Here is a 27,686-nt window from a genome sequence, read left to right as displayed (position 1 = left end):
GAGCTGCAGACAGGGGTAGCAGCCGCTCAGCTGTGTGGCTCCTGGCCTGGAAATAGGTCAAGCACAACAAAGCATCAGACAGCAAAGAGCAGAGGAGACTCTCCTCCCTCATGCTTTCAAAAACCCAAGCATCAGGCTCAACCTGGGGAGAGGCTGTCTGGGGAAAGAATAACAGGAGAAAGGGAATGGAGCTGAGAGGACCAGAGATGAACCTTTCTAGGAATGGGGGGAAAGCCATAGATGTATAAAATGTAGAAAGTCATGAAAAGGACAGGAGAAAGTAGGAAAAGTCTGGGCGTGAGTGGTCCTGGGGAAGTTCAGGGAGAAGGAGCATTTAAGAGAACAAAACAAGTTTTATTGCTAGTACAGTCTATTACCAACAGGTACATCTTCTTTAAGGGATTTCAGGTTAAACAAGGTATATCTAAAACATGTTGAGCACATTGCATGAGGTGAGCAATCTCCTCTGATACTCCACCAAGGATGTAATACCTTTCTAGCATCTGGTTTTGTGCCTACGTCTCCTCATGAGCAGTTCCTTGGTCTGTCCATTTCTCTTCTGGGCAGGGCAGGCAAAGCTCACATGAGACTGTGACCACCTAGAGCCATTGGGGTCTTCCAGGTGGGCCATGCCTGGTGCAGAGATGTGCTGCATTAACAGCTGCTGATGCTGTTTGGATGCAATTGCTTATGAAATGAGGTAAAGATATGTATAATCCATACCCAACAGCCCACGTCGAGGAGATGTGTCCTACAAAACCCTTCCCAGGGTAAGAGGACAGCACTTCAAACCATTTATGCTCATATTAAAAAAAAGGTTAATTAATCACTCATATAGTTGGGATTATGAAGCAATTAAGAGATAACATTAGTTAAGACCAGTAAGCTAGGCTTGGCATCCTTCTCCCATTTTCAATAGAGATTCACAGAGCTCTGTGTTTCTAGCAAAGCTCTGACACAGGGAAAACACCCAAATGTTCCTGAGATGAGAAGGAAACTTCTTGTGGTCACCAGCGTGAGGTCAGATCCTGGTACACTACAGCCTCTTTCTCTCTTCCCAGTGTTCTTTTCAAAATACTGATACCACTGTGTTCCTAGAAAATATCAAAAGATCAACACAATGCTGCAACAAACAATACTTCTTGTCCTCACACAGTTCTTTTCCCTCCAGGGCTATAGATAATTTAATGGGAGAATTGGTTATTTCAAAATGAACTGTTCATTATGGTATTTTCATTGACAGTTCAGTGAAACTGTCAGCTCTTCTCGCTCTAATTGCTTTTGATCAACAAAAGAAAAACATGCACCCTTAAAAGAAAATTATTTTGATGTAGCTGGGATGGCTCCCTCTTTAAAGAGACTGATGGGGAAAAGAGCAAGCAACAGAAAACGATGAGAAAAGAAAAAAAGAAGGAAAAGAATTGACACATTTTCCCAAACAATCACTTGTTACTTCAGTATTTCTGCAGTCAAATGCAGTTACTCCAGAGGAAAATTTTCCATGTCCTTCAGCAACCTCTGCCAGAAGAATTTATTTGGATTGGCTCCTGCAAGCACTCATGAAAAAGCCAGTTCTCGAGTATTTACAGGGGAGTAAGTGGTTAGCTTGTGTTGCATCAGTCAGGTTTCTCACTGGTGCCATTCAATCAAGCTACAGAGACTAACTTGAATATACAGTCTAGTAAAACCTGCCATAGAATACCCATAATTGAATATAGGCTACAACATTAGTCATAACATAAGTAGCAGCAATGTAATCTTAAACTCTAGTGGAAAGTATGATCTGCCAACACTTAGGTTGTAACAGATTTCTGTAAAACACCTTGCATAAAAAAAACTTGGTTGCTCATTGCTTGCCCTTGGTAACTCATTAAACATTACTACGTCACACAGAAAGCTGACTAATGCCACGGGCCTTTAAAAATTAAACAGAAATTTCTGTTTCTTTTTAGTTCACTTCTCTTTCCCAAATCCTGAAGTATGGAAGAGAGAAAATAAAACTTTGAATCCCAGTTAGGTTTGGGATCAGATTACAAGGAAGGCCTTGCACATTCAGAAAAAGCACAGGAAAGCCCCCAAACACTGGACAACCACCAGCTTGCACTTTCATGGGGCTCTGGTGTGGTCAGGGTACTGTTGCCCCACAGAGTGCTCTTCTGCATGAGGCAGGATGGGGATTCAAGGCCAGGTCTCACCTCTCCAGCTCATCTGAACCATTCACTGCCCAAATATTGTCAGCCCTTCCTGATTCCCCTGCTGGTGCTCCACCCCCCACTGATAGCAGTGCTCTGCAGGACCCCACCTCAGCCCTGTCCTCCCTCCTGTCTCTAGGCACCAGTTCCCTTTCTAGGGCCAGGAGCACCAGGCTTTGTCTCCAGGAAAAGCCCCTGCCAGAGACCTGGAGGGAGATGCCTCAGAGAGTGATGCAGATGAGAGTCCCCGTTTGGTTCCTAGCCAGAAAAGTTAGATTTGGTGTATCAGGTCAAGAAAAATAAAGCAGCAAGACCAACTGCTGACCACCTCTGGGACAGGTGTCAGCATGCTCTCTGAGAAGGACATGGCTGCACACCAGGCAGGTAACTCATCCTGATGCTCCTTTCTTCTAACAAGGGCCTTGATTTCTAAACATGTAAGATTAGAATTGATTTGGTTTGTTTCAAAAACCTGTGTACATAGCATACATTCTCTGCTAGCCAAAATGGTCACCCTTGGGATTTCAGCAGATTATGTGAATGCTCAGCTCTTCCAGGAGCTGAATCACTCTTATTTATGTACCTAATCACGGATTTAAAAGCTTAACTTGTAACATGCTGGTTTGAAAAATACAGCCACCTCCTTTCTGGTTATGTGCAGCAGACATGGAAAAATAAAAATGGCTAAAGAATGTCTCTTAAGCTGAAAGAGCTTGTTTTAAAAGCCAGATCTCCTGGGAGCACATGGAGGATATCTGTGTTTAGATGCAAGAGATAAACTCACCAGCTGTGAGACGGGGAGGATGGGAAGAGACCTTCATTTATCATGTCAAATCCAATCTTCGTGTGAAATTTCAGTCCCAATATAATTTGCTATTTTGAATAGCTGGTACTCAGGCACGCAAAAGCTTTTGAACTGCAGAGTCCAGAATAGCAGAGGGAAAACAAGAGTATCCATCACCTCCCTGATAGCCTCTGCCAGCTCCATCTGCCCATTTTCATAAAACATCTTCACCTTGCAGATACAGTGCAATTGAGAAAATCGCACTAGGCTTCATGTGACCACATTTTCCTCATGACCTTAAAGAAGACAAGATGAAAAACCAGGGGTTTCACTGTGCCTTTGCAGCCCTGCCTTTGCCCAGCCTGCAATGATCAAACCAGGGAAGGTTTAGATTGGATATAAGCAAAAATCTACTGAAAGGGTTGTCAAGCAGTGGAGCAGGCTGCCCAGGGAAGTGGTTGACTCACCATCCCTGGAGGTATTTAAAGATGTGTGGATGTGGCACTTGGTGACAAGGTTTAGTGGTGAACTTGGCAGTGCTGGTTTATTGTTGGACACTACAATCTTAAAGGTCCTTTGCAGCCTAAATGATTCTATGATTCTTCAAGAGTAACTGTTGCAAAAAGATACCTTCCACAAGTAACACCTGCAGGAGGCCACAGAGCCCACATGCTGTGTGTAATCCTGCAACAGTATCAAGCTTTTTTTGCTTTCTGACGTTTTTTTTTCCTCCTTCCTCTATATTTCCCTAGAAACCTCACAGTCAAGTTTATTCTAATTTTGCCCTTTCTTCTATCAGGTTATTTTTACTCCTGCATTCCTAATGTAGCTTGAAATTAGTGCAGCCCTTTTATTTATATATCAGCCTCCTCAATGATGTATACATAGTTTGAGGAGAGATATAATTACAGGCTGCTGCAGAAGAGCACAACAGGTCATTACATCCCAGGCAAACTTCAGCTTTGTTTGGAATTCATGGCATATAAGATTTTTTTTAAGATGTTTGATCTGAATGTCATTCCCCCAGACCCAGTAATAATCTAAATCAGATCAGGACACAGCCAGTTTCCCTATGAAGCATCAGAAATCACAGAAGAAGGGGCTGAGAGAACATGTCCCTGCTGCCTGCTGGACAGGGCAGTCCTTCATCCAGGGATTTTTGAGCCCAAATAAGGAATAGGAAAGTTTTGACTAACTCTTTAAATAAAAGCACTCCAGAAAAACACATCTACAACTAAGCAGTGGAGGGACAAAATTAATAAGAAAAACCTAAGTCCCCTTTGCAATGACACCATTCTTGGATCAGTGATGTGTTCTCGAACTGTGGATAAATCACTTATTGCCAGAAAAAAAATGGTAAACCTTGCATTGCTATTTGAGAGAAGAGGTTTAGCTGTGACCCACTGGGGCCAGCCATGGCTGTGTATTTCATATGGTGAGGATTGCAAATGAGGAGAAAACCAAGTGACATTTTACCTGGAGACTCTGACCTGAAGCAGCTGCTAAACAACAATAAAAAGAGGGGAAAAAAGAGAAGAAGGATTAAAACTTTCTAGTGTCTTTCTAATGGCTTTTGCTGGGGTATCTTGGTGTGGCCTACAAATATTTAGACAGAAAAAGTAGTTTTAATAAAATTAATATGATTTGATTTTTTTAAATAAAGCTCACCTCACCTTATCAATTCCCCCAAGGGTGCTGTGGTTGAGATTAACTCTGGCTGGAAAATGGCTTTCTCATGCTATGAAATCCCAGAGTTTCCTAATCTCAGGGTCTTTCTACCAAAAAAGAGAAGGTGGATGGGAGCCTACAGAAGGTACCAGAGGACAAGGCAGAAGAGCAAAAAAAACCCATCAAACTTCCAAGACCTTCTTTTTATACTAAATAGAGCATCATCCAGGGATTATGTATATCTTTGCTTTATAGGAGGGACTGAGGTTTAAACAACTGAGGTTTAGCCTTTGGATCTGTCATTTCTATTCTTGGCAAAATTTGATTTCCATTGAAGAATATTTGTTGAACCTCCTTCATTTCCTCATTGTACAAATGACATATAATAGTGATGAAGGCAGGAAAAAAATGAAACAATTGCTTATGAAAATGAGACATTTTAATTAAATTTACACATCATGGTATTTAAACAAGGCAGCACTTTTTGTTTAACATTGTTATGAGATGGTTTTTCCCTTAAATAAATTTTGTGTTCCAATCCAGGTACCAAACCAGGACTATTCTGAGCATTCTCAATGAACACTCTGGCCAGTGGGATATTGCACAACCTTGTGGTCTAAAGACCTTTGCAAGTATGTAAGTAAGGTGGTAAATTGGGATGGCACTTGTTTTACCTAGGTGTAGGCTAGATTAATCTCATCTAATCATGCAGGCTTTCTCCTCTGGCAAAGGGGAAAGAGAGCATCTCCAAATGGCAGATCATCTCCTTAAGGGTTTCAGATTTGTAGGTTAAACAGCCATCTGTGGGTGCCTCTCTGCCTGCTCTGAGCATGGAGCAGGAACTAGAAGAGTACTTTTGACATCTGTACTCACTACTAGATGAATAAAAATAGAGGGACAAATAAAAATAGAGAGATGACCTCATGCTTTAGCTCTAGCCTTTAATTTACTAGCTTTGGCATGAACTGTTGCACTAATTACTAGGAATTACTCCCATATTTCAGGGGAAAAAACCCAATGAAACAAACATGGAAATAGTAGAATATGAGGCACTTCAAAAATTACTGTCCCACGTAAGCAGTTTTGTATAAAATGGTAGATCAGAAACCAATTTAAAATGAAAGGGGGGGGGGAAATAATCTCTGCAGTCTGTATAACCTCAATCTTATAAGAAGCCAGCTATAGTTGGTTTGGTTCTACTTTGAAAGGTACATTAAAACATCTCAAAAGGAAATTTCACTACACTATGACAACAATAAATAACTTTAACTAACCAGCAGAGCACTTCTAGAGAAATACCTATGCAAGTACTGAGCAGGAAAAAAAAGTGGATGGATTTTCTTACTTTTATGCAAAAACCTCGCTGGACAAGTTTGGTTGGAAACAGAGGGAGGTTCAGCTCTGCAGACCTCTCCATTTAGCAGGAGGTAGGACCTGTGTCACACTGTGTGCACTCCCACATATTCATCAGTCATCTAGAAAAAACCAAAAAAGTTTGGAGATGGACTTTGCTGGATGGCACTGAAAGGCACTGGAAACCCCCCAGCAACCAAGGTGGGTAAGAAAAATGCTTGAGACTAAAACCAAGGAGTGAGGGGCCTCTGCTTTGACCCATTCTTCTGATGATGCCAAAGTAAGTGCTCCTCAGGTCTGAAACAAGATTTAGCCTTTCCACATCACTGCAAAGACTCAAATGATTTCTCCAGTGAATATCAAGAAGAAAGAGTCACTTATTGGCCAGAGACACATGAGGGCTATATCCCTGCCTTGGCAGATCAGTGGTGTGCCCCACTGCCCCCTGCAAAAAGCCCCTTTGTTTCTTGAGAGCTGAGTGTTGGATTTTACCAGCATCTCAACCCAAAACCTCCCTGACATATTTTATTTCTTTTCTCTTATAAGGCTGGACAAAAAAATCTGCAGTGTTTGCCCCTAGCTAGCTATCAAACAAATGCACAGTTACATATCTGAAGAGGAGATGGTGAACATTAAGGCTATTCCAATTATAAAACCATCCTACTCTTTACTGAAACCTGTCATCACAAAAAAAGCGCCATATTTCAATGTGATATTTTGTGAAATGGTAATACTGTGATAGCGATACAATTACTGCAAAGGCTGTATAATTGGATGATTTAGGATATGCAGGGCTTTTGAAATACATTGGGCTTGTTCCTTTCTGTAAGATTGATAACACTTTCTTTTAAGTCTTTCATTTTACATTAATGCATTCATTTTACAAAATCCCCTCTTAAGCTAGTACTACAAGGAAAGTCAGTTGGGCCAATTTGCTTTCTCTGTACTGTTTGCTAATGTATGTCCTTCCACATGTCTCTGCATTCATCTCTGCTCTAGCTGAAAATATCTATTTTTTTCTGTTGTATTTCCCAGAGATCTTTTCCTGCTCTCATTAATTTTTATTGTGTGGTCCAGAGCACTCTCTGCTCTGCTAAACAACAGGAAAACAGAAGAGAAGTAATGTTCCTAGTAAAGTGGACAGCAAATTCCTCAAAAGGAAAAATAATAACCCCATGTAATTTTTTTTTTCCACTCTGACCCTTACACAGTCTGGCATTTGAGTTGTTGTTTTTAAATTACTAACTACATCAGCTGGAGGTTTTCTGTGTTCTGTCGTCAGTCACATCTAGCTTTTTCTCTCCATCCTGTCTGCAAATTAATCCAGCATCCCCTGGGCTAAATTCATTGTTCAAATCATTCCTGTCAGCAGCTTGTGAAGGTCTTGGCTGGCTCACCAGCTCAAACACTGATCCCAGACCTCGGCACCTCAGCCAGGACACAGCTGCTCAGTGCCACGCCAGGCTGAGTCCTGTCCCATGGCAAGGGCCAGACCACCCCATGGCAAACTCACACAGTGAGTTTTGTCTCTCAGCAAGAGGTAGGATTAGTGCTTGCTCTCATTCATCATCCAAGAGGGGCAGAAGTACTTTTTGACTCCACTGCATGCTGTAACCTGAAAGGGTTGTGCTCCCCCCTTGCACACACCAAAATGAAAGACCTTAGTTAATTGTTCTTCCCAATCTGCCTGCTCTAAGGGGAAATAGCTAGTGCCAATGAATAATAAACGGAGTATTTGCATGTTTTCTTTTTTTTTCTAACTGAAATATTTGATGTAATTTGCCAACTATGGGCCTATTGTCTTATTGCCACTTTTTGAGATGATTTGTACACTGAGCAAACAACTCCATGGCTCACCTACAGAAGGTGGAAGTGCTGGCCTGCTGAACGTTGCCAATTTCAAAACCAATTATTTCCTTTCTCTTTTGATTAGGAGGAAAAGGTGGCTAAAGTCTGTTTGGTTTGCCTATTACCTACCTGTTTTATTTGAGCCAAGTTATTTCCACAATCCATTCAATGCACCAGAGCTACTCAGTTTAATGGAAATCCTTCCCTCTGAGCTCACAAAAAGAACACAGCCACAGCTCCTGAGGAGCTCTTCCCCTTGGAAGTGTTGAGACATGGTGTCCACTGAGAGATTGGACTCGCTTCAAGCCTCAAAGCATTGACTCTGTGTGACAAAGCCTCAGCATCCTCAATGAAAAAGTAATCCTGCCGGGCTGGCTGAGTGCAAAACTGACAGAAAAAACTGCTCAAATGATCCATTTTTTTTGTTTTAACCTGAATACCACTGAGGTGAAGCTCAACTAAACAATATATAGGCTTAGCCTCAAGTAACTATGTAGAATAAGAAAAATTGTTCTCACTGGGATTTTTAGGTTACAGGAGCTATTTCAGTGCTTTTACAAGATTGTAAGGATAATATTTAAGAGTAATTAATTTCCTAGTTTATCTGCAGAGTGCCTAAGTGAAGATAATTGTGTTTTACAGTGCTTGAGAGAATCCAGAAAGCAGTTCAATGTCAACTTTTCTGCTGAGGCAGTCCAATCTTGCATATTAAATACTGATAAACATACTGAAGATGCATAACTCTTGGTAAATGCTAAAGCTCATCATACTGTAAGTGTAATTTTGATGATGACTACTTTGCCACTAATTGAAAACAACACCTGTCATTGTGTTTGAAGTAGGCAAAGCGCTGAAATGACAGTGCTGGAAGCTCTGCTCCTTTATTCAGAGACGTCTTACGGAGACACAAGTGCAGCATCAGCTCCTGCAAACCAACTCGTCTTCATGTTTCCACGTCTTATGGGAAAGGCTGTGGCTTTCAGAGAATGAAAAAATCTCTCCTTGCTCACCCCTGATCTCTCTGCCAAAACAGGGAGCAGCAGAGTGCTTCTATGATACCAGCTTTTGCAAGAGGCTTCCTTCCCTGTGATTGAATAAATAACATAACACAAATAACACCCATGATACCACACCCCATTGTGACAGGTGTGGGCGAAAACTTACCGGGGCAGCAACCTTTGCTCCTAACCTATGCTCAGGAAGGTTCATTCACTGCCCTCTCATGTTCTGCCTCTCCCAAATCCTGCTTGCTGGATATCCCTGTATCACCTGACACCTTCCTTAATGATACAACTGATTTCTCTGCTCCTGTTCATAATGTATCAGCCACTATATGCATTTCAGTGTCTTCTTGACCAGTGAAAAGAAAATCTAAAAGTTAACTCACCTAAGAAGACATCAAAAGACACATACCGAGAACCAGTGGCCTACAGCACTCAATTCCACTGCTTTTCCATCCACATCAGATCAGCCATGGGTTTGCCATGCTCCTCAGTGCCAAAGCACATACTTGTCACAGCCCTGGAAGGAGAACAGGGTGCACTGGCAGGGTGGGCACAGGAGGGCTCCCCATCTCACACTCATACCCCAAGGACCTGCCCCGGGCAGGGCAGGTGGAGCTCTGCACAACCTCGGCCCTCAGCTTGGAGCGGTGTCACTGCACACACCATCAAAGAGCTCCAGAGTTTTCATCTTTTGTGTGACCAATGCTAATTTACTGCTTAATTACATCTCAGTGAGAAGCAGAAAATATTACTGATGTCAGATGGGGCCAGCACTGGCAGGGCAGCAGCAATCTATGCTTGAAGTAAGACATTATCAGAGCAGATCATTTTCCCTTCTTCTATTTTAAATAACATATTGCTCTTTAACTAGAATTTAGAAATCACAATACAAGTTTAAATACAAATCAACAATTGTAGATTAATTAAAAGGCACATGATTAAAAACAATCATATTGAAGATTGATAACTTTGCAACTAATTTTATGTTTCATAATTCCTGTTCTCCGATATTGTTTGCAAAAATCAGTTGGCAATTAATTAACCTGATATCATTCAGTCTAAACTAAAAGAACATTGGACATCTTATTCCATCTGTTAACAACTCTATTAAACAAAACAGCCAAAGACCCAACTACATTTTCATAACAAAATTCCTTGAGGACAGTTTCTGTCCCCAGCTTCTTGCAAAATGAAAATGAGTTGGAAGAAGTCAGATTTATCCTGAGGGACAAAGGAGGGCACCTCTGTCACATGAAACTGCTCCAGGATACTGTGAAAATATGCTGGTCATGCCTACTGACCTTCACCCAGCCACAACCTCTCCAGAGGTGAGCAGTGATCCCCCAGCCTCTGCTACAGAAAAATAATTCCCAATGGGTCATTATACTCTGTGCACTGAGGTGCAAAGCCAAAAAGCTTCATTAAAAAAAAAATCTGATGTCAAACAGAAGAGGAGAAATAAGAAGTCACAACTGTGAAAAGGATGTGTCAACTAAGACTGTCTCACTTATGGGACTTTGAAATAGCAAATTAAAATATCTCTGCAACGCAAGCAGGCAAATGTAATACCAGCTAATGATAAAAAATGCAACACCTGAGCCATAATTCTGACAGACAAGATCTGGAAACCATCTGACCTCGTACTTACCTCTGCCTGCTAAAGCACCTGATGGACAATTAGAGGTGTTTGGGGGGGGTTCATGACTGAGCTGCTGAGCTGGAGACATCCTGCATGGCTCACCTCACACCCCTTCCATTCACAGGGCTGGAGCTGCAGTCTCACCAGGAGCACCTGAAGATGAGGATGAAGAGACCCCCTGGCCACCCAGTCAGAAATTGCCCCTCACCCACACATAAAGGACACTGGGAGTACTGGGGACTATGTAGCAGGCAATAAGCCTAGTAATAGATGTATGCAGGAAAACAACTTTAAAAAGCACTGTAGGATTGAAAGTCTTCCCCAACAAAATGCTGGATGTCAGCCTCAGTTGATTAGCATTACAATTGAAATGTCCCTATAAATATGTCAGATTTTTGTAGCTCTCAGAAACCTCAAGAGCATTAGACAGTCCTCAGGACACTTTCCCTAAAACACAGCCTACAGAAATGTTCTCATTTTCCTCAACACACTGGAGAAAAAGACAAAAGTTTTATTGGTACTCAGGCATCACACACAGGTCAAGGGGAACATATGGGCAACATGTTATTACAGCATTTATGGGCATTTTTCCCAGCAGCATGGACCAGTTTGGAACATAGGACACCGACCTAGGTGTGGACTTGGGATTATCCTGGAAGGCAGTTCCTACATCCACAAAAGAGTGACAACAACCCATTACTGAGAATCTCTCATGGACATCTATTAATTATTTTATGACACACGAAGCTGAGAGAGAACAAATACCAGGAAAAGTGCTTCCCCAGTGGTGATTTATGGCCCTGTACTACCTCAGCTTGGTACCCGCAGGCAGAGACAACCACTTTGCACTGATAACAACCAGAACCTCCAGGTAACTAAAATGTAGTACAACCTCCCCAGTTTTCAAAGGTGATGGAATTTGGGGTGTCCTTTCTTGGTGCTCCTTTCTGCCTAAGAGAAAAACACCACCTCCTTTCAGGGCGGACTTGGCACCTCAGTCATGCCCATGTCATGTTCCCATAGTCGCTCTCAGGCAGGGCTGGGGATGCTGCTGCCACACAGGGTGTCAGATCAGCTTATGGGTCTGACTAGGCATTAACCTCAGCTCCTTAATTTGATGTACTAGTTCTCAGTGTGTTCTCAGCCTGCATCCAGTGTACCAGTCAGTGGCCCCATAGTGTAGCTACTGACACCCACACAGAAGGGAGTGAAACATGGAAAGGGCAGACCCAGCCGTCCCCCTGCACTCTTAACTCATCTTAAGCACATCAAGGTAGACTTGGTGAAGATGGTTATTGGAGAAGATGGTTATACTGAGACTGGGGATGTAAAGGAAAACCTGTAGCATTCTCTGCATTGATCTGAGCAACCAGCTGAATGTGACCTCATCACTTCTGTGATGAAAACTCAACATTATATGAACTTGAAACAAAACAAATACCATTAAATCACTAAGAACAAGCACCCTACAAGTGCGGTTGGCTGAAAGTTAAATGCATTGACTGCCAGTGAATTTTAGTGTGTGTCTGCATATACATATTTTTGTGCTTTTGTATATAAAGTATGCAAGGATATCTGGAGGCAATACTTTAAGCAGGGGGAATAAGGCATACTCAAAAGTCAGACTCGAAAATAGGATTTAATTGTATTTTTCAACTTATTTGATTGTGTCATCATCAAAAGTCAAGGTTGGGATTGTTTCAATTAACGGACCTAAACCTTTTCTTCAGTGTGATTCTGTATTTTAAGGGTATATTAAGGAAGAAGCATCATTAGCCAAAGTTTAGGCAGTACATATGATCTAATTATTTATTGAGTCAAAATACAGATTAAATAACATGGATTAAGATATCTTTTCCAAGCCTTGTTTTCTCTCACCCACAAAATTAGTATAAACACACATCTGTCTGTCTCATCTCTTGGGGGAGATATACTTAATATTTCTCATGTGATTTTACCTTTTGGACAATGTTTATGTCACTATTTATATTATGATTTCTCACCTGATTATTCCTTATTATTTCAGTGTTATCATACTCTGCCTGGATACATGTTTGGTAGTCTCCCTTTTCAAGGGTATAGAGATGATTAAAAGTTTATTTTCACAAAGTACGTGGAGTGGTTCTCTCTGCTAAACACCAAAACAGTATTCAATTGGGAGAGTTAAGCTTATGAAAGAGATGTTAAGGCAATGTCAAAGATCTTTTAGGAAGATGGAACTTCTATGCAATAACAACATGGTTGGATTAACTTTACAACAAAAGGAAATTAGACTGGATTTCTACGGAGTCAGTTTTGTTATTCTAGCTAACAATATGATTAACATTGAATGAATAGTAAAGGCTTCATTCATGCTTCGCTTAGCCCAAATTAATGTGACTGATTACCCAGCCCCTCTGTACTGGCAAAATTCCCATGTCTCCTAGGCTCGTTTATCCAGAAGGTCTGTCTCACTTCTAAAGGAGTTGACCCCAGGTAAAAAAAAAACAATAGCTGAAGCCTTTGAAGCTTTTGCACTTTTGCTTTTTCCTCTGGACAACCAGCTCAATCTTCATGTTTAAGGTGCTAAAAGTCTACAGCCCCAAAGATCCAGCTGGGCTCCCTTGCAGACACGCAGTTTGACAGTAATTTCAGAAATTGATCCTTTCTAGGGAGGTTAATTTTTTCTTAAATTATTCCCATGCTCCACACTGCCAGTGACCACAGACCATCCTAGACAGACGTTTGTACTAGGCTTGGGATTAGCTGCTTACCCTCCTTGAGGACCACCCCTGACTCCCCAAGGTGCCATGAATTAAAGCTTCTGCCAAGCACCTGAGGAACCTGAGAAGACCATATGGGCTGTGAAAACAACAATATGCACATCAAGAGCTGTTTGTGTTTGCGGTGAAAAACCAAGTCAGCACAGACTGACATCAATGTCAGCATGATGAAGGCTGCAGAAAAAAATGTAAGCTGTAGATTTATCCTAAGAGGCAGGAAACCAGGCAGGAGCAGATAACTCCCATCCCTCCTGCTGCCACTGCCCCATTGCATCAGTAATACTGGAGCAATCCACTGCCAAAACGTAATCAACATGAAGAGTCTTGAGTTTGCCTTCTCCTCATCCTTACCCGAGTACAACACAGATGAAAACTGGAGGCAGTGAAAACAGTCCACATGCATACTCACATGCTCCTTACATTATCCCTCGAAATATCTTCTACGTTCCACCAGAGGAGCCTGACTTTCACAAATGCACAGAAGGCACCTGCAAGACTGAGTGTCTTTTGTGGTTTCGAGACCTGCTGATGCTTGAATCAAAAAAGTCTTCAGCTGGATTTCTAGAACTGGACTGAATGGGGAACCGAATCTTGGTTTTATCCTTATGTATTCATGGCTGACTAAAAGGGAAGCCACTAAGGATGTAATGGCATTGCCAGGGTGCTCACTGGGATATTGGCACTGACAAGTGGGGATCTTATTGGACACCCTTCAACTTCTGTCTCTTTAATCATCAGAAAAATGACTGTACTCTCTTAAATGGCACTAATTCTCCTGCTGGACCGAGTGCAAGTCAGTGCAGTGCTGCATTAGGGGCAAAGCAGAAAGGGCTGACCTGAGGGCAGCCTGGAGGGTGCAAAATAGGAGAAAATGCATTGAGTCAAGTTAGCTGCAGCTTACTTGGCTTCTGCTACTGGCAAGGTACTGAGAGGGCAGCACTGGAGGAAGACAGGGAAATGTGGGAAGAGGAGGACTGAAGAAGGCTCTGATGGTCTGTAAGTGGGAGAGGAGGAAAGCAGGTTGCTCAGAGTGAACGTCGAGAAGAAACTCTGACACACCTAGGGACATCACGTAATATTGTCACATTACTTCAATTTTTAAAGGCACTCACAGAAGTTGAATGCCCTACATAGTATAAGGAAGTTTATCCAAGCTAGAGAATAGGGTATGGATCCTATCACTGGGGAAGTGAAGACAGCATCTCCTTTTTCAATGGATTTGCTCAACAAGAGTGCCTGAAGGAAACTAGTTCAAGTACTAGTTATTAGGTAAATTACTTTGAATGCAATTCTTAACGCTATAAGCTAGGTAAATCTTAACTGCTATGTTACTTCAGATAGAAAAAATCCAAACCCAATCTCATACCAAAGCTCGATATTAAACCAATTACTGCTGACTGTGAAACATATGCACATCTTGAAGGCTTTTGATCTTTCAGAATGGGTGACAGAAGCTTCTCCTTGCAACATGCTCCATACTGAAATGATCTGGCTGTGGTGCCATGACTCTGAACATTGGCATGTGCTGCAGACAATCTGACCCAAAAAAAAAAGCTTTACTCCTTCACACTGGTCACTGATTTGAGCAGTGGAAACCACTGTTTTGGTCCGTTTTCACAAACCCATGTGAGAAGAACAGAAGGAATTACTGAATGCCTTCTCTAAATCACATGCACTTGGTAGCTCCTGCATGATAGGGTCTGAGTATCCTGAAGTTCTTTCTGGCGTCTGCAACGCACATGTCACTGGCAACCAGAACCAAGCCAAATCCCCCTCAAGCCCTCTAAGACAAGCAAGAGAAGAATGGGAAAGTTTCCTAATATTCTTCCTGCCGAAATTATACAGTGGCTTATTTTTTATAACCATCATGTAGACTATGTTTGCAAAAGTAAACAAAAAACAGAAAGTAAAAGAAAAGGTTTCTCCAAGAATATGCATGTAATTTTCATAGCAGAGTAAGTCCTTGAGTCATGCAAAGGACAAAGCTGTGATAAAGTTAAGGTGGTATCACCTTAACTTCAGGCTACACATACTAAACATTTCACATCTAGCAACATTTATGTGTACTCCCAAAAGTAAAAATAAAGAAATTGTTACAGAAATGAGCATTCATACATATATATGTCTGTTTGACTCTTGACTGGAAAAAAAAAGAGGGTTGTACATTAGATTGGAAAGCCCTATACTCCAGAATATGGTTCCAGAATGAAAACAATTAAAAGAAAACTCCATTCCAATAGATTGTATTGTCACAGTTTGTCCTTAGATAAAAGCAAATATATGTCTAATTTTAAAGATTTGTCATTAGGACATATATATATATGTAGTAGTCTGAGCAAGAGACAGGAAAGGTGATCGGATTTTGTTACTTTTTCTGGTGTTGCTTTTTCATGGTAGTTAATTCATCTACAAACTTAATTCTTTGTACAAAAGGTTTTGTAGAACTTACTGACTTCATGCTTTTGAAAACTATCCTGACATGTAACACAGATCATTGTTTTGATGATGGCAATGGTGTTGAAAACCAGTAAGACAATCATTACCCTTCCTGAAACAATACACAGCTTTTATGAGCATTTCTAGAAACAAAACAACAATAGTAATATGGCATTCCAGCACCAAAAAGCTGTGTGTATGAGAAGAACTTTCAGAATAACACTAAAAGGATATTTAAAGTGTGTTGAGATGCTGGAGTATGTCCAGAGGACAACAAGGCTGCTGAAAGATCTGGAGCACATGTCCTGTGAGGAGTCTCAGAGGGAGCTGGGGTTGTTTAGCCAGGGGAAGAAGAGTTCAGGGGAGACCTTATCACTCTCTGCAACCACCTGACAGGAGGCTGTAGCCAGGTGGGGGTCGGTCTCTTCTCCAAGGCAACCGGCAACAGGACAAGAGGACACAGTCTCAAGCTGCACCAGGGGAGGTTTAGATTGGACATTAGGAAGAAATTCTTCATGGAGGGGGTGACTGGGCATGGGAATGGGCTGTCCAAGGAGGTGGTAGAGTCACCATCCCTGGAGGTGTTTAAGAAAAGACTGGATGTGGCACTCAGTGCCGTGGCCTAGTTGACAAGGCAGTGTTCGGTCATAGGCTGGACTCGATGATCTCTGAGGTCTTTTCTAACCTCACTGATTCTGCAATTCTGTTCTCCTTGGGCAGAACAAAGAAAGGACTCAAGTCCTGGCAAGACAGATATGATACCAGAATCCAGGGTAGGGTACATATGGGATTAATTAGACAACAGGACAAACATCTACAATCATTGATGATGATAAAACACTATACACACAAATACATCTGCACACTACATTACATACTATCTTTTTCTAAATCTAGCAAGTTTCCCTGCTCTGCCACGCACGTACAGTTTTCCGGGCTGGCTTTTACAAGGAACAGAAGTCATTTACCCAAGGTAACTCTGCCAGGAAATCCCTCAGGATGGATGAAAAGCAGGAGCTCTCCAGGGCCTCCTGCCTGGAGCCCTTTGATCTCAGCCGCATGTCCCCGCTTGGCAGCAGGCAGGTACTGCACACAATGGCCCCGTGCCAGCCGCGCTGAGAGTCCGTGGCTCCTGGCAGAGAAAGCGTGTAATTCCCAGGAAGGAAAACCTCCTCTGGATGCCAGGGGAACAAAACAAAGTGACACCTGGCAGGATTCAGAACAGGGATTGTTCAAGCACAGCAGATCCAGGTATCAGTTTGCAGAGTCAGAGATTGAAAAACTGACAAGGCAAACACGACGGGGAGGAGGAGGTGGGACAGACAGATACAGAGATATCTCCCCACTTGCAAGCCAAATATACTGCTTTTGGCAAAAAACATGATTAAGCTTTAATTACTAGGTAAGAACAATCTTAGAATCCCCAAAGGAAAATCCTGAGTTGTTCACAGCAGGAATAAACCACCAAATTAATTTTTGTCTGCACTTGCATAATCTGGGCTAAGGCAGAACTAACATTTGACTTAAAATTCCTTGAAGAGCAAATCTTTGCCTTATCCTGGAAGGGATTAAATATCCATGAACATGCTCAGTTGTGGTATCACAAACAAATAGGTTTTCTGGTAAAATAAACATATGGAATAGGCTTTATTGTGCTTATTTCATAAACCAGACCAGGCAACAAACTCAGAAGGGCTGCCACTGAACCCAACCTTGCAGCTTCACTCTAAGATGGACAGGGAGACACACTGAATGCCAGGTGGGAACATCTGGCTGCCATGATCAGCAAACACTTTTCCCCACAGCCTCAATTTCTTTTCCAGAAAGACACAAGGTACTATGTTTTCCATGTTTTTGTAGAGGACAGAACAGCAGAGTAAGGGAAGTTTGTCTGCTTGGCTAGCATCATATAACATTCAAACCAAAACTTTCAACACTCTTAAGAGACAGAGACACTCCCTGTTGAGCTGCATGTGCATTCCAAACTCAGGCAACAGGGACACTGTTCTAGTGTTTCACCACCCTCATCAAAAAGACCCTCTTCCTTAAATCTAATCTGAAGCTCCCCTCTTTAGTTTAAAACCATTACACCTTGTCCTATCACTACAGGTCCCATCAGTTTGTCCCCATCTTCCTACTAAGCCGTCTATAGGTTTTGCAGAGCTGCAGTAAGGTCTCCCCAGAGTTTGGAGCCTTTTTTGTCCCAGCTGAACAACCCCAACTCTCTCAGTTTTTCCTCATAATAGAGGTGCTCCAGCACTCCAATCATTTTCATGGCTGTCCTCTGGACCTCCTCTAACAGGTCCATATCTTTTCTGTGCTGGGCACCCCAGAGCTGGATGCAGCTCCCCAGGTGGGGTCTCACCAGAGCAGAGCAGAGGGGCAGACTCCCCTCCCTGCTGGCCACACTGCTTTGGATGCAGCCCAGGATATGTTTGGCTTTTGGGCCTTCAAGCACACATTGTTGGCACATATCCAGCCTCTCATCCACCAACACCCCCCAAGTCCTTCTCCACAGGGCTGCTCTCAACCCTTTCATCCATCAGCTTGTGTTGGTACCAGGGTAATCATGGCAGTCAAATAAACACAAGCAGCAAAGAATAGAGAAATTTTACAAGAAGCTGCACACAGATGTAAGCAGGAAAGGACCATGAAACTTGGGACACCTCATACTACAAACCTATAAATATTTCACCAGCTGATGCAAGTGAAGCTGCACAGTTTTGGCTTGCATAAGAGCAAAACTGGCTGCCACTGCTTCAGGCATGAAAAAAGGCTTGTGGATCCAAGCCCATGTCTGTTAGATCAGTTGATACAGCTGGAAAACACAGACAATACCTGCTCTTAACCCCCAAGCCTCACCTTGCTCACATTCACTGTGACCAAGCCCAGCGCAGCTCCAAGAACCAGGCACACAGCCCTGCCAGGACTTACAGGGGAGCCATGGGACCTGGCACCTAAGGGCCCTCAGTCCTGTGTCACAGACACCCCACTCTGGAGACCAAATAGCCCTGCCAGCCTGAGGGCTGCTCTGGACCAAAGCACCATAGCTATTTCTGACGATCAGGCTTGGACGGCGCGTGTTGGCACCCCCCTCCCCAGGCACACACCAGGCTGCTCAGCAGCAGCTTGTCTAGCTCAAGCCTGCCATTTGTACCCTGTGTGTGTAAATATGCCCTTTGCAGCTGTACTTTGGATGTTTCACTGACCTATATTCCCACGTCTGCACCTCACAGAGCAGCACCAGTGCTCTGCAAGCACTGTCTTCCACACATCGCAACAATCCCACCCATCACCTCGCACGCTGCAAAAAGGACCACTTCCAGCATGTCTTCGAGTCTCAGACAAAAACACAGCTCTTTGGCTGAGAATTTAGGCATCACCTCAGCTTTGACACTCTCACTGAAGGGGTTCGAGAGATGGAGCAGCACAGCTCACATCACCAGATGTACAACTGTGTCTGAACAGCAGCGGGCCAGTATGTCAAGCACTGCAGGAGCTCACTAAACAGGCCCATTAGCCAGAAAAATAGGGCACTCTGCCAATTAAATTATTAACCTCCAGGCATATTTGCATGCATTGAACATACTCAGCTTCTCCAGTTTTACTCCTTTTGCTACACTCAGTGACCCATACATGTCACAGCACTCCATGTGGCTAGGAAAACATTTTTATAACATTTTGTAAGTGAAGAGTAGCAGAGACTCAGTCCTGCAGAATATCATATGGCGAGTCAAGGGAAGAGCCTGGAGAAATGCCTCCTGACTCACCATGCAGTGCTCCATCCATCACATCACATTTCAGTGTAGGGACATTGCCACATGCTGATAAAGCCGTACAAGTGCAAACAAAGGTACTAAGTATGAAAGCTTAAAGCACGTGGGATTTTTACCTAAGTGAACAGCCTCTTTGTTTTCCATTCAACTTCTTACATGGATGAAGTTAAATGCACCTGAAAGTCTTTGTAGGCCATGCTTTAAAAAGTGAAAAGACCTTGCATTTCAAAATCTGTAAAAATAAAAAAAAAATTACATATAATAATAAATTTTTTTTTCAACTTGCATAGTACTATTTCCCTCTCCTTTCTGCTCTGAAGCAAATGCATGCTTCCAATCAATGGCACTCTGGGCTCTGTTGCATGGGGTAAATTGCCCTGAAGTCCTATCAAAATGCACAGCAGCCGCATAGGCCTCAGAGGCATTATTAGATCCTCTGACTACATTTATGGTCACAAATTTTTGACTGTAGTTACAGCTGAAAGAGTGACATTCTTTCCTTCCTCAGATCAAGCTAATTAATATTTTAAGCATGTCAACACTTCTAAAAATCACATGTAAATCACCATGGGTGTTTTTTTTGCTCAGTTTGAACAGGGGAAGTACAGACATAAGCATGCTGGGGAAGCTCTGCAGCATAGGAAACTCCTAAGTACAGCTCTCACTGGTTTTCAATGGGAATTATGCCCTTCAGCCTCACGAATGCTTTTGAACACTTACTCCACAATGCACATCTCTCTTTGCAAGCTCCATGCCAAGCAGCACTGCCCTTAGGCAATGGGGAATGTCTGACTGCTCTCCTGATGTAATGCAAACAGAGAAGTGAAAGAGAGAGACAAAACTGACCTTACTTCAAATCACAGAGCGGGGTTGTCTATATTAATCAGTTCAAAACAAGAATATCAAAGAGAGGTTTCCATAAGTTGATATATCTGACAGGGCATTTTGAGAGGCTCAGGGAAGCAGAAACTACTTTTATATAGTCAGAACAAAAGCAGCAGACAAAACCAGGTGCTAAAAAGCCTCTAACACTGCAGAGTTTCCCTTAGTATAGTCTGTTTTGATCATCATATTTTAATGTCAAACAGCTGCTAGGTGAACATCCTCTTAGCTGTATGCTCTAGCACCATCTACCTTGTGCCTAAGGTATTTTCTCCTCAAGTGGGGAAATGGTTTTAATTGCGTCGTTTCCATCAAATATGACTGACTGTGCTTCGGTTTTTTAGTTATTTTGACATTATAATCCAAATGAAAGCAAAGGTAGTGAGTACAAATCCGCCTCACACGTTAAAGAGGCCCCTTCATGGAGCAACTCCTTCAGCTGTATCCTTTTCCATCTGTCAGTTTCTCTGTTCCCTCTTTTCTGTGCTTGAATCCTACCAAAGATACATATGTGTGTTAAATATTTCTTAAGTTCACACTTCAAATTTTGTTTGCTTAAACAAGGTTCCTTAGAGGAACTCATTAAGAAAAACAACAAAGAAAGGGTCAAAATAACACACTACCAATTCTTATTACAAAGGAAAAAGCACCAACCAAAAAACAGGGAAGAGTTGCTATTCATCACAGGCTAGGCTAATAGTCAGTATTGGGAATGGCTTTGCTCATGGAGGATTGAGGTGGCTCCCAGTGGCCCTTGTACCCCACAGAAGCCACCTTGATGCATTCTCTGGCTCAGAGCTCAAATGCAGGCAATGCAAGTGAGAAGAAAACCTCCAATGGACAACTTAGTGGTGTGGGAACTGATGTTTAACTTGGATCACCCAAAAAATTACACATGATTCCATTCAATGCTTGAGGCTGACATTAACTCTCCTGCCCAGATTCCCTAAAGTGAAAATCATACTTACAGGAACTGTGATAAGGACCACCATTACCCTGCAGCAGGTGTCAGAAGACTTCTCCTGAGGAGACAAGAGGGCTGTTCTTTCCCTAATCCTTGATGGAACTGCCAGGACAGTTTTTACAAGTTGTGAAGGCTCTCCAGTTACACTGCTGCAGGGCTCATCAGCAATATTTGTACAGACCTCACTACTATTTTTGGGGTGGGTTTCTAGCTGGCTTGCCCACTTCTCTTTGGAAAGACCACGTAGCTGAACACTCACTCTGATGGCACAGGTTTACACTGCAGCAGTGTAACAGAGGATGAGGCTCGCAGACAACTTTTGTGCACAACAAATTGTGTGCAATGCCACTGAGGGAGGTCACATTGAACTAGTGCTCATGTTATCTCCCTCCTGAATGAGAGCAGGCAGGTCCTAATGCATGGTGTCTGCTCTGGCAGCCCTAGGGAGCAGCCTCAGCTCCTCCACTACAAAGAACTTTGGCAAAAAGCAGCTGGGGCAGGCACTGATTTGGGTATCGTTCCCATTTTTGCTGAGCCAAAGCTTTAGGGAGGAACTCAGCTGGTTTGTTTTCCCATCAGCAGCTTCATGACTAAATTAGCTAGTGAGTTACAAAGTGGTGATGCCAAAAGTGCAGCAATGCAGGGAGCCCAGTCACAAGCAGGTGTATCTAGAGACCAGGCAAACCCTATCCTTCTGCCAAAGCTGCAGTATAGCTTTATGTGTTTATGTGAAAAGCCCTTAAGGCTGTCGGTCAGGAGCTTTCAACTTAATTTTGCAAACATGGTAAGTCTCCAAGACTTGAGCCTTTCTAATACAAGGCGATGAAAAACCCAGGAACCAGGCTCAGCAGGGACATTGCCCTTCAGAGGGATTTAGAGATCTCCAGCTCAGCACTACACCAGGGCAAACCATTTTCAAAAACCGCATTTTCCTGCCTGCAGGTTACAATATGCTCACAGAGGCAGAAAGCTCATTACCAGCCCTAATCTAAAGGCCATCCTCCCTGACTCGGTGTCCGCACGACACGCCCGTGCCACCGTTTTCCCGCACGGAGGGCGGGTCCCTGGGAGCACTCCCACCCCTGGGAGCTCCCGGGGTGGGCAGGCAGAGCACGGGCACGCTGACAGACGGCGCGTCTCTCTGCGGCGTTTGGCAGCACGGAGTGATTTCACAGAGGATGCTCCATCTGTCACCGCGTTCTGCAGCAGAGCTTGACCTCGCTAGCACTAAGGAAGCCCCAGCAGATTAACATTTAATGATGCTTTCAGTTTCAGCCCTCGTAGTATTTCATCTCTCAGAGGGCAGACACGGAAGAGAAAGAAAATGGTATACTATGTACAGCATATGGGTCTTCTTTCGGCCATCTGCTTTAATATGCTTGACTTTGACAGAGTCAGATTTTTTTAATTCTTTCTACATTGAAAAAAAAATTCTACATATATCTTATTCCAGAAACAGAACATTGTTGCTTCTTGTATACACCGACCATTCTTGTTTTGATTTGTGTAGCCACCATACCTAATTCAGTTTAAATAAGTAAACACAGGGGATATGGTTCTTGGTAGCTGAACAGAAGCAAGGAAACTCAGCCTTGCCAAGACAGATGGATTAACTGAGATCCTTCATGTCACTCTTTGTTGTCTTGAAAAACACATACAACCATGCAACGTAATGCAAAAATAAATCCTTAAGGGACAGTAAAGTGAACCAGAAACACAGAGTTTCCATTCTTTTTGTTAAGCACTTCTATTCATTTTTTGTATTTTCTGCTAGTGAAGCATCCAGCTTGCACTCTGTGTCCAGGAGCACATGCAGCTAAAGCACCTGGAGGTCTGCTATATGTTCCATCACTGCTATCTGGAGCACCAGCTGAAGTCAGTAACATCATCACAAACACCAAAGATGCTGAAGAAACAAAACCGTGGTATGAAAGTTCACAAAATATATATTTGGTGGCATGGCTAAGCATTTGATGACTTAGGTAAGTATTTGTAGGAAATAGTGACCTGAAAGAGGGATTTACATGAGAAAGTACAGGGACAAAAGTGGTGGCCCAGAAGGAAGGAGAAACACAAAAGCCAACAGAAAGATCCCAAGCCCATTGAATATTTCTGAAGGATAAGAGTAAGAATTTTAATTTAGGGATGATATTTACCAAAAGACAAGGCAATAGTCAGATCCTTAAAGCAAGTAGATCACAAAGGAAAGTGATAAAACAACTGACAAGAGGATAATTTGTGCTACTTCAGCCATGATGCTGTAGGGGGAAGCTAGATGGGAACACAGGAGGCTACAGGGGGAGAACAGGAACTGAATACCACTACCAGTCACTTCAGCTGCCAGAGCCCAGCTGTTATGTGCACTTTAGTAAAGAGAATACCTGAGATGGCAAAAGTCCAATGAAGGTAAGAGCTGTGCAGGGAGGGAAAAAAGGCAATTAACCTGTCCTACCCAGTAGCCTTTATAGTTTGTTTTTTTTAAGTAGTGCCCATGAGCCTTCAGCAGCCAGCCAAGCAATGCTCACCAGCACCCTACCAGCAATGAGGTTACCTCAGCAAGTTGCTAGCGCAAGTTTCTTTGCCTGAAGAAATCAGAGCTTCAAAAACTATTATCAATGCCTAAAAACCTGACAAAAGTAAATTGGGGAGACAGGAAGTCACTTTTTTTTGCAGCGAAGACCCTCCAAAGGAAGAAAAAGAAATTGCTTTTTAAAGTTTAAAATTACAAAATCCTAAGGTTGCAGCAGACTCCAAAGCAGCCTAGAAACTGAGAATCACACGTTTGTGGAAAGGGCACCAAATAAATGCTTACAAGTCTCACAATAAGATAGAGAACAACTCCATTCACAGATAGAGCTTGTGCTCAACTGCTCAAGTCACAGCAGATCTGGCTCAGAGGAAACTTCATTCTTCTTGGTATCGTGGAAGGCCATGGGTTTAATGCTGCAGGTATTTCATGTCTTCATGGCCCATCTCTGTCCTGATCTGCTTTAGGATAGATACCCCTGCACTGGTGAGAGACATACTGACCTGAGGCATATAATTTCTCAGAGTGAAAGAAAACCTAGTAAAATTTGGGGCCTTGACTCTTCAACCTGCACATCTCACATCGCCTTGCTAAAGCTCAAAGGAGATAGTAATGGTATGAAATTCAAAAGGCAATTTACTTTGAATAGTAAAAATGGGTGTTTGCAGTTAAATGCAACTATGGAAACAAAAGAGTAAAGCCTAACACCAAATGGAACTCCCTGCAGCAAAACTCTGAGGTATTAGCAAGCATTATTTATAAGAATCATCATATTGTGTTCTCTCTGCCCCAAATATATGCACTGACACAGTCCCGAACAGCAACACCGAGCAGGGAAGGGAAGAGTGCAGCAAAGACCTGTAGGCAGATCTGTCTCCCTATGTAATATTTTCAATGAGTACCATCCTTAAGTGTAGGATCTCGGCCCACATATAGGTGGCATAACTACAGGATATAACCACTATAGCCACCACTAGATGCAAAGATATCCAAACACATCAGCAAGAATATTCACAGTCTTTAATTAACACTGTGAGAAGTCAGAAAATATAGATCATGCTTAGTTACTGCCTCATTTTGTTAACAAGAAATAATTGAAAAAATACATGCTAAAGTGATTGCCTAATCATCACATCAAATTTGTTAAAAAAATCAATTCACCGTGATCAAATAGTTATTTACGAAAAAAGCAACAACACACAGAGTACATTACTTGTTTGGGGTCTATCTCACCCAGTCTGAACAAACAGCCTTTGTGCAAGGAGTTTTACAGAGGAAGGAAGATCAAGACTGTGTCCCAGCAGCCTTTGGGTTGATTTTGGGAATCAGAGCATCCTTCCTGCTGCTTCACCACCTTCAGTTTGAGAATTATTCTTGTCCCTTTGCTGTGCATCCTGAGGAACCCCTGATGTTGCCCCTTGCAGCAATACCCTCATCCCAGCCATTCTCCCTCTACCATCAAGGTAAAGAGTCCACAGGAAGAGTTTATATGACTCTGTGCCTCCAAAATGCAGGATTAGGCCTATTGACAATAAAAGTCCACTTCCACCCCCTAATGATATTCTCTTAATCTAGGTTTTCAGTGAGGAAATGTGTCAGCCAAATGCATAATGAAGTATTTGTAAGTAATTTAACCAGAAGAGCTTCATTCCAAACTCATGTCAAGCTCTGCAGATATAACAAACCATTCAGGACAACTTATTTTAGGAATCAGCAATATGCTTTAGGCAGAAATCTCAACTTGTAAAGACTGCATTCTGGCCCTGCAGACTTCTTTCCTGATAGACCATGACCACTTCATAATTCTAGGGCAAAACCATGAAGATTAATAAAAAGCAGAAAAAGGATTTTAATCAACACAGCCAGCTGGTCTGTGGCTTGGATTATGTTGTGGAAGGCAAAGTGTAACATTAAGATTGAATGAAAAATGCAAAGCACTGATTACCCTGCAGACTATCTACCAGCTAAATTAACATTAAACTCAAATTTGCAAATCCTGTGCTTATATTACTGCATGTAGGCAATTGTGATATATTTAACATCAACTAGAAATTTTTAAATCTGCCTTTAAAATAATGAGTGTTGTTTCAAATCCTGTTCATAAAAGTCACTTTCCCCTCATTACTAAGATGATGACCTAGTTTAGATCTCATCCTTTAAAAGTATTGTGATGAGTTCCTTTTCTGGAGGGAGTAAAGCAGGACACAGGATGTCTGGAAAAGCAACTAGTGAGGGACAGAGGAGAGGGAGACTGCTTAAAGCCCACGAGCAGGAAGATGAAGGCTTACCCAATACAGGGGCATGCAGCCAAAGGATAGAACTGTGGTCTGCAGAGGAACAGCTTTGGGTGCCTGGGAGAAGGTGTCTCCTCCAGGACACAGACCCAGAGAGGTTCAGAGGCTGCAGCCTGACCACTGCTCCTGATCAGCAGATATAGGCTGCTGCCAGCTGCTGTGGGGTGAAGGGAGAAGGAGGAAACAAGCTGGCTGGACCCTGGCCAAGGAGCAACAAAAGGCTTGTGTGCCATCCCCTCATCGTCCTGCCCCGCCGGCCACCCAGCCCGCAGAGCACCATAGCAACCAGAGTTAAAATTGGGTCAGGATTGCCAGTGCAAAACCTGTTATTTTGAATATAGGGTTCGCACTGAAAATGTTCATTCATGCACTGTTTTGACAGAAAACATGCTATTTGGTGAAGCTGAAGAGGGGAGAGAAAACTATGCTTATGAGGAAATCAATGCCCAAAGTTCTGTGAGTGCATGAATTTGTCTTTTTTTACTTACACCATGCCTGGACAAGACACACGAGGACTAACTATAGTTCCATTACATGTCTTGAACCTTGAGGTTCACCACCTGCCAGCATGGCCCAAAGATAAGCAGGAGGAGAAGCAAGTCACTGGACAAATATATGTAGTCTAGGACTGGGACATACTTGTGCCTTGGCCTTTCCTTAGAAAGCACAGTTCTTTCAGTTAAATGTGTGATTCATAGCCAGCAACAGCCGCTCCAGGTATTATGTGATGGTTTGCAGATGTTAATTAAAATTACTCTGTCCATATTAGAAGAATTTGACAAATACTTTGCATGCATAAGAACAGGGCAGGGGGTGTGGAAATATAACAATGAAAACACTTTCTTTCAATTACTTGATCCCCACTGTACAGAAAAAAATCATTCTTACTTTTCCTGGAGAAATATTTATTTGTAGGTTAACAAGGATTTTGAGTTAACATGCCAGGATCAAAGCATTCAAGCTGAAAAGCTAAATCTAGACCCAGTATACTCCTCACTGGGCCTGATTTTTCAAAAGTGCTGAGCACATTGTTCTACTAAAACAGGACCTGTTTGATTAGTCCCAGTTTGATAAATAATCCTGACACATCTGAGCATCTCAGTGTGCCTAATTCATTTACCCTTACAACACTGACCCACTTCCAAATCCTCTTCCCCTTCAGGAAGAAAAAACACAATTAGCAAAGTTTTATTAGTGAGCAATGGAGGCATGAAGGCTTCATCAGTGGTCCCAGGGCTACAGAGGAGCAAGACTGCATCCCAGCCTCCTTGTGTCACAGATGTCATCCAAAGCTCTGGAGCTACAAACTAAAATTTCCCAAATATCCTGTTTCAAAAAGAACCATCTCCCTCAAGAAACCTGAGAGACATCACTCAAGATTCTTTTGTCTGGAATGAACTAAACCCTGGCTTTTAACCGAACATAAAATTCAGAAGCTGATGTGGTCAGCCTCACTGTTCTGCTTACTAATAATTTTAATGTGTTGACCAATTATGTTTCTTCAAGATTCAATAAAATCTGAAGTCAAGAAGTTAAAAAATACAAAACTTGTGCCCA

General features: G+C 42.5%; 1 long non-coding RNA gene across 1 annotated transcript; it reads right to left on the bottom strand.

The window, feature by feature from the left end:
- Positions 1-452: 452 nt before the first annotated feature.
- LOC120411998 lies at positions 453-26,250 on the bottom strand. The gene is made up of 3 exons (XR_005604630.1): positions 26,124-26,250; positions 5,990-6,119; positions 453-1,094 (listed from the first exon to the last, which is right to left on the bottom strand). It is a non-coding gene; the product is annotated as an uncharacterized LOC120411998 (long non-coding RNA).
- Between the last annotated feature and the right edge of the window lie 1,436 nt (positions 26,251-27,686).

Source organism: Corvus cornix, chromosome 1A (genome assembly GCF_000738735.6).
Source record: "Corvus cornix cornix isolate S_Up_H32 chromosome 1A, ASM73873v5, whole genome shotgun sequence".
Classification (NCBI taxonomy): domain Eukaryota; kingdom Metazoa; phylum Chordata; class Aves; order Passeriformes; family Corvidae; genus Corvus; species Corvus cornix.
This window is presented reverse-complemented; position numbering and strand designations above follow the sequence as displayed.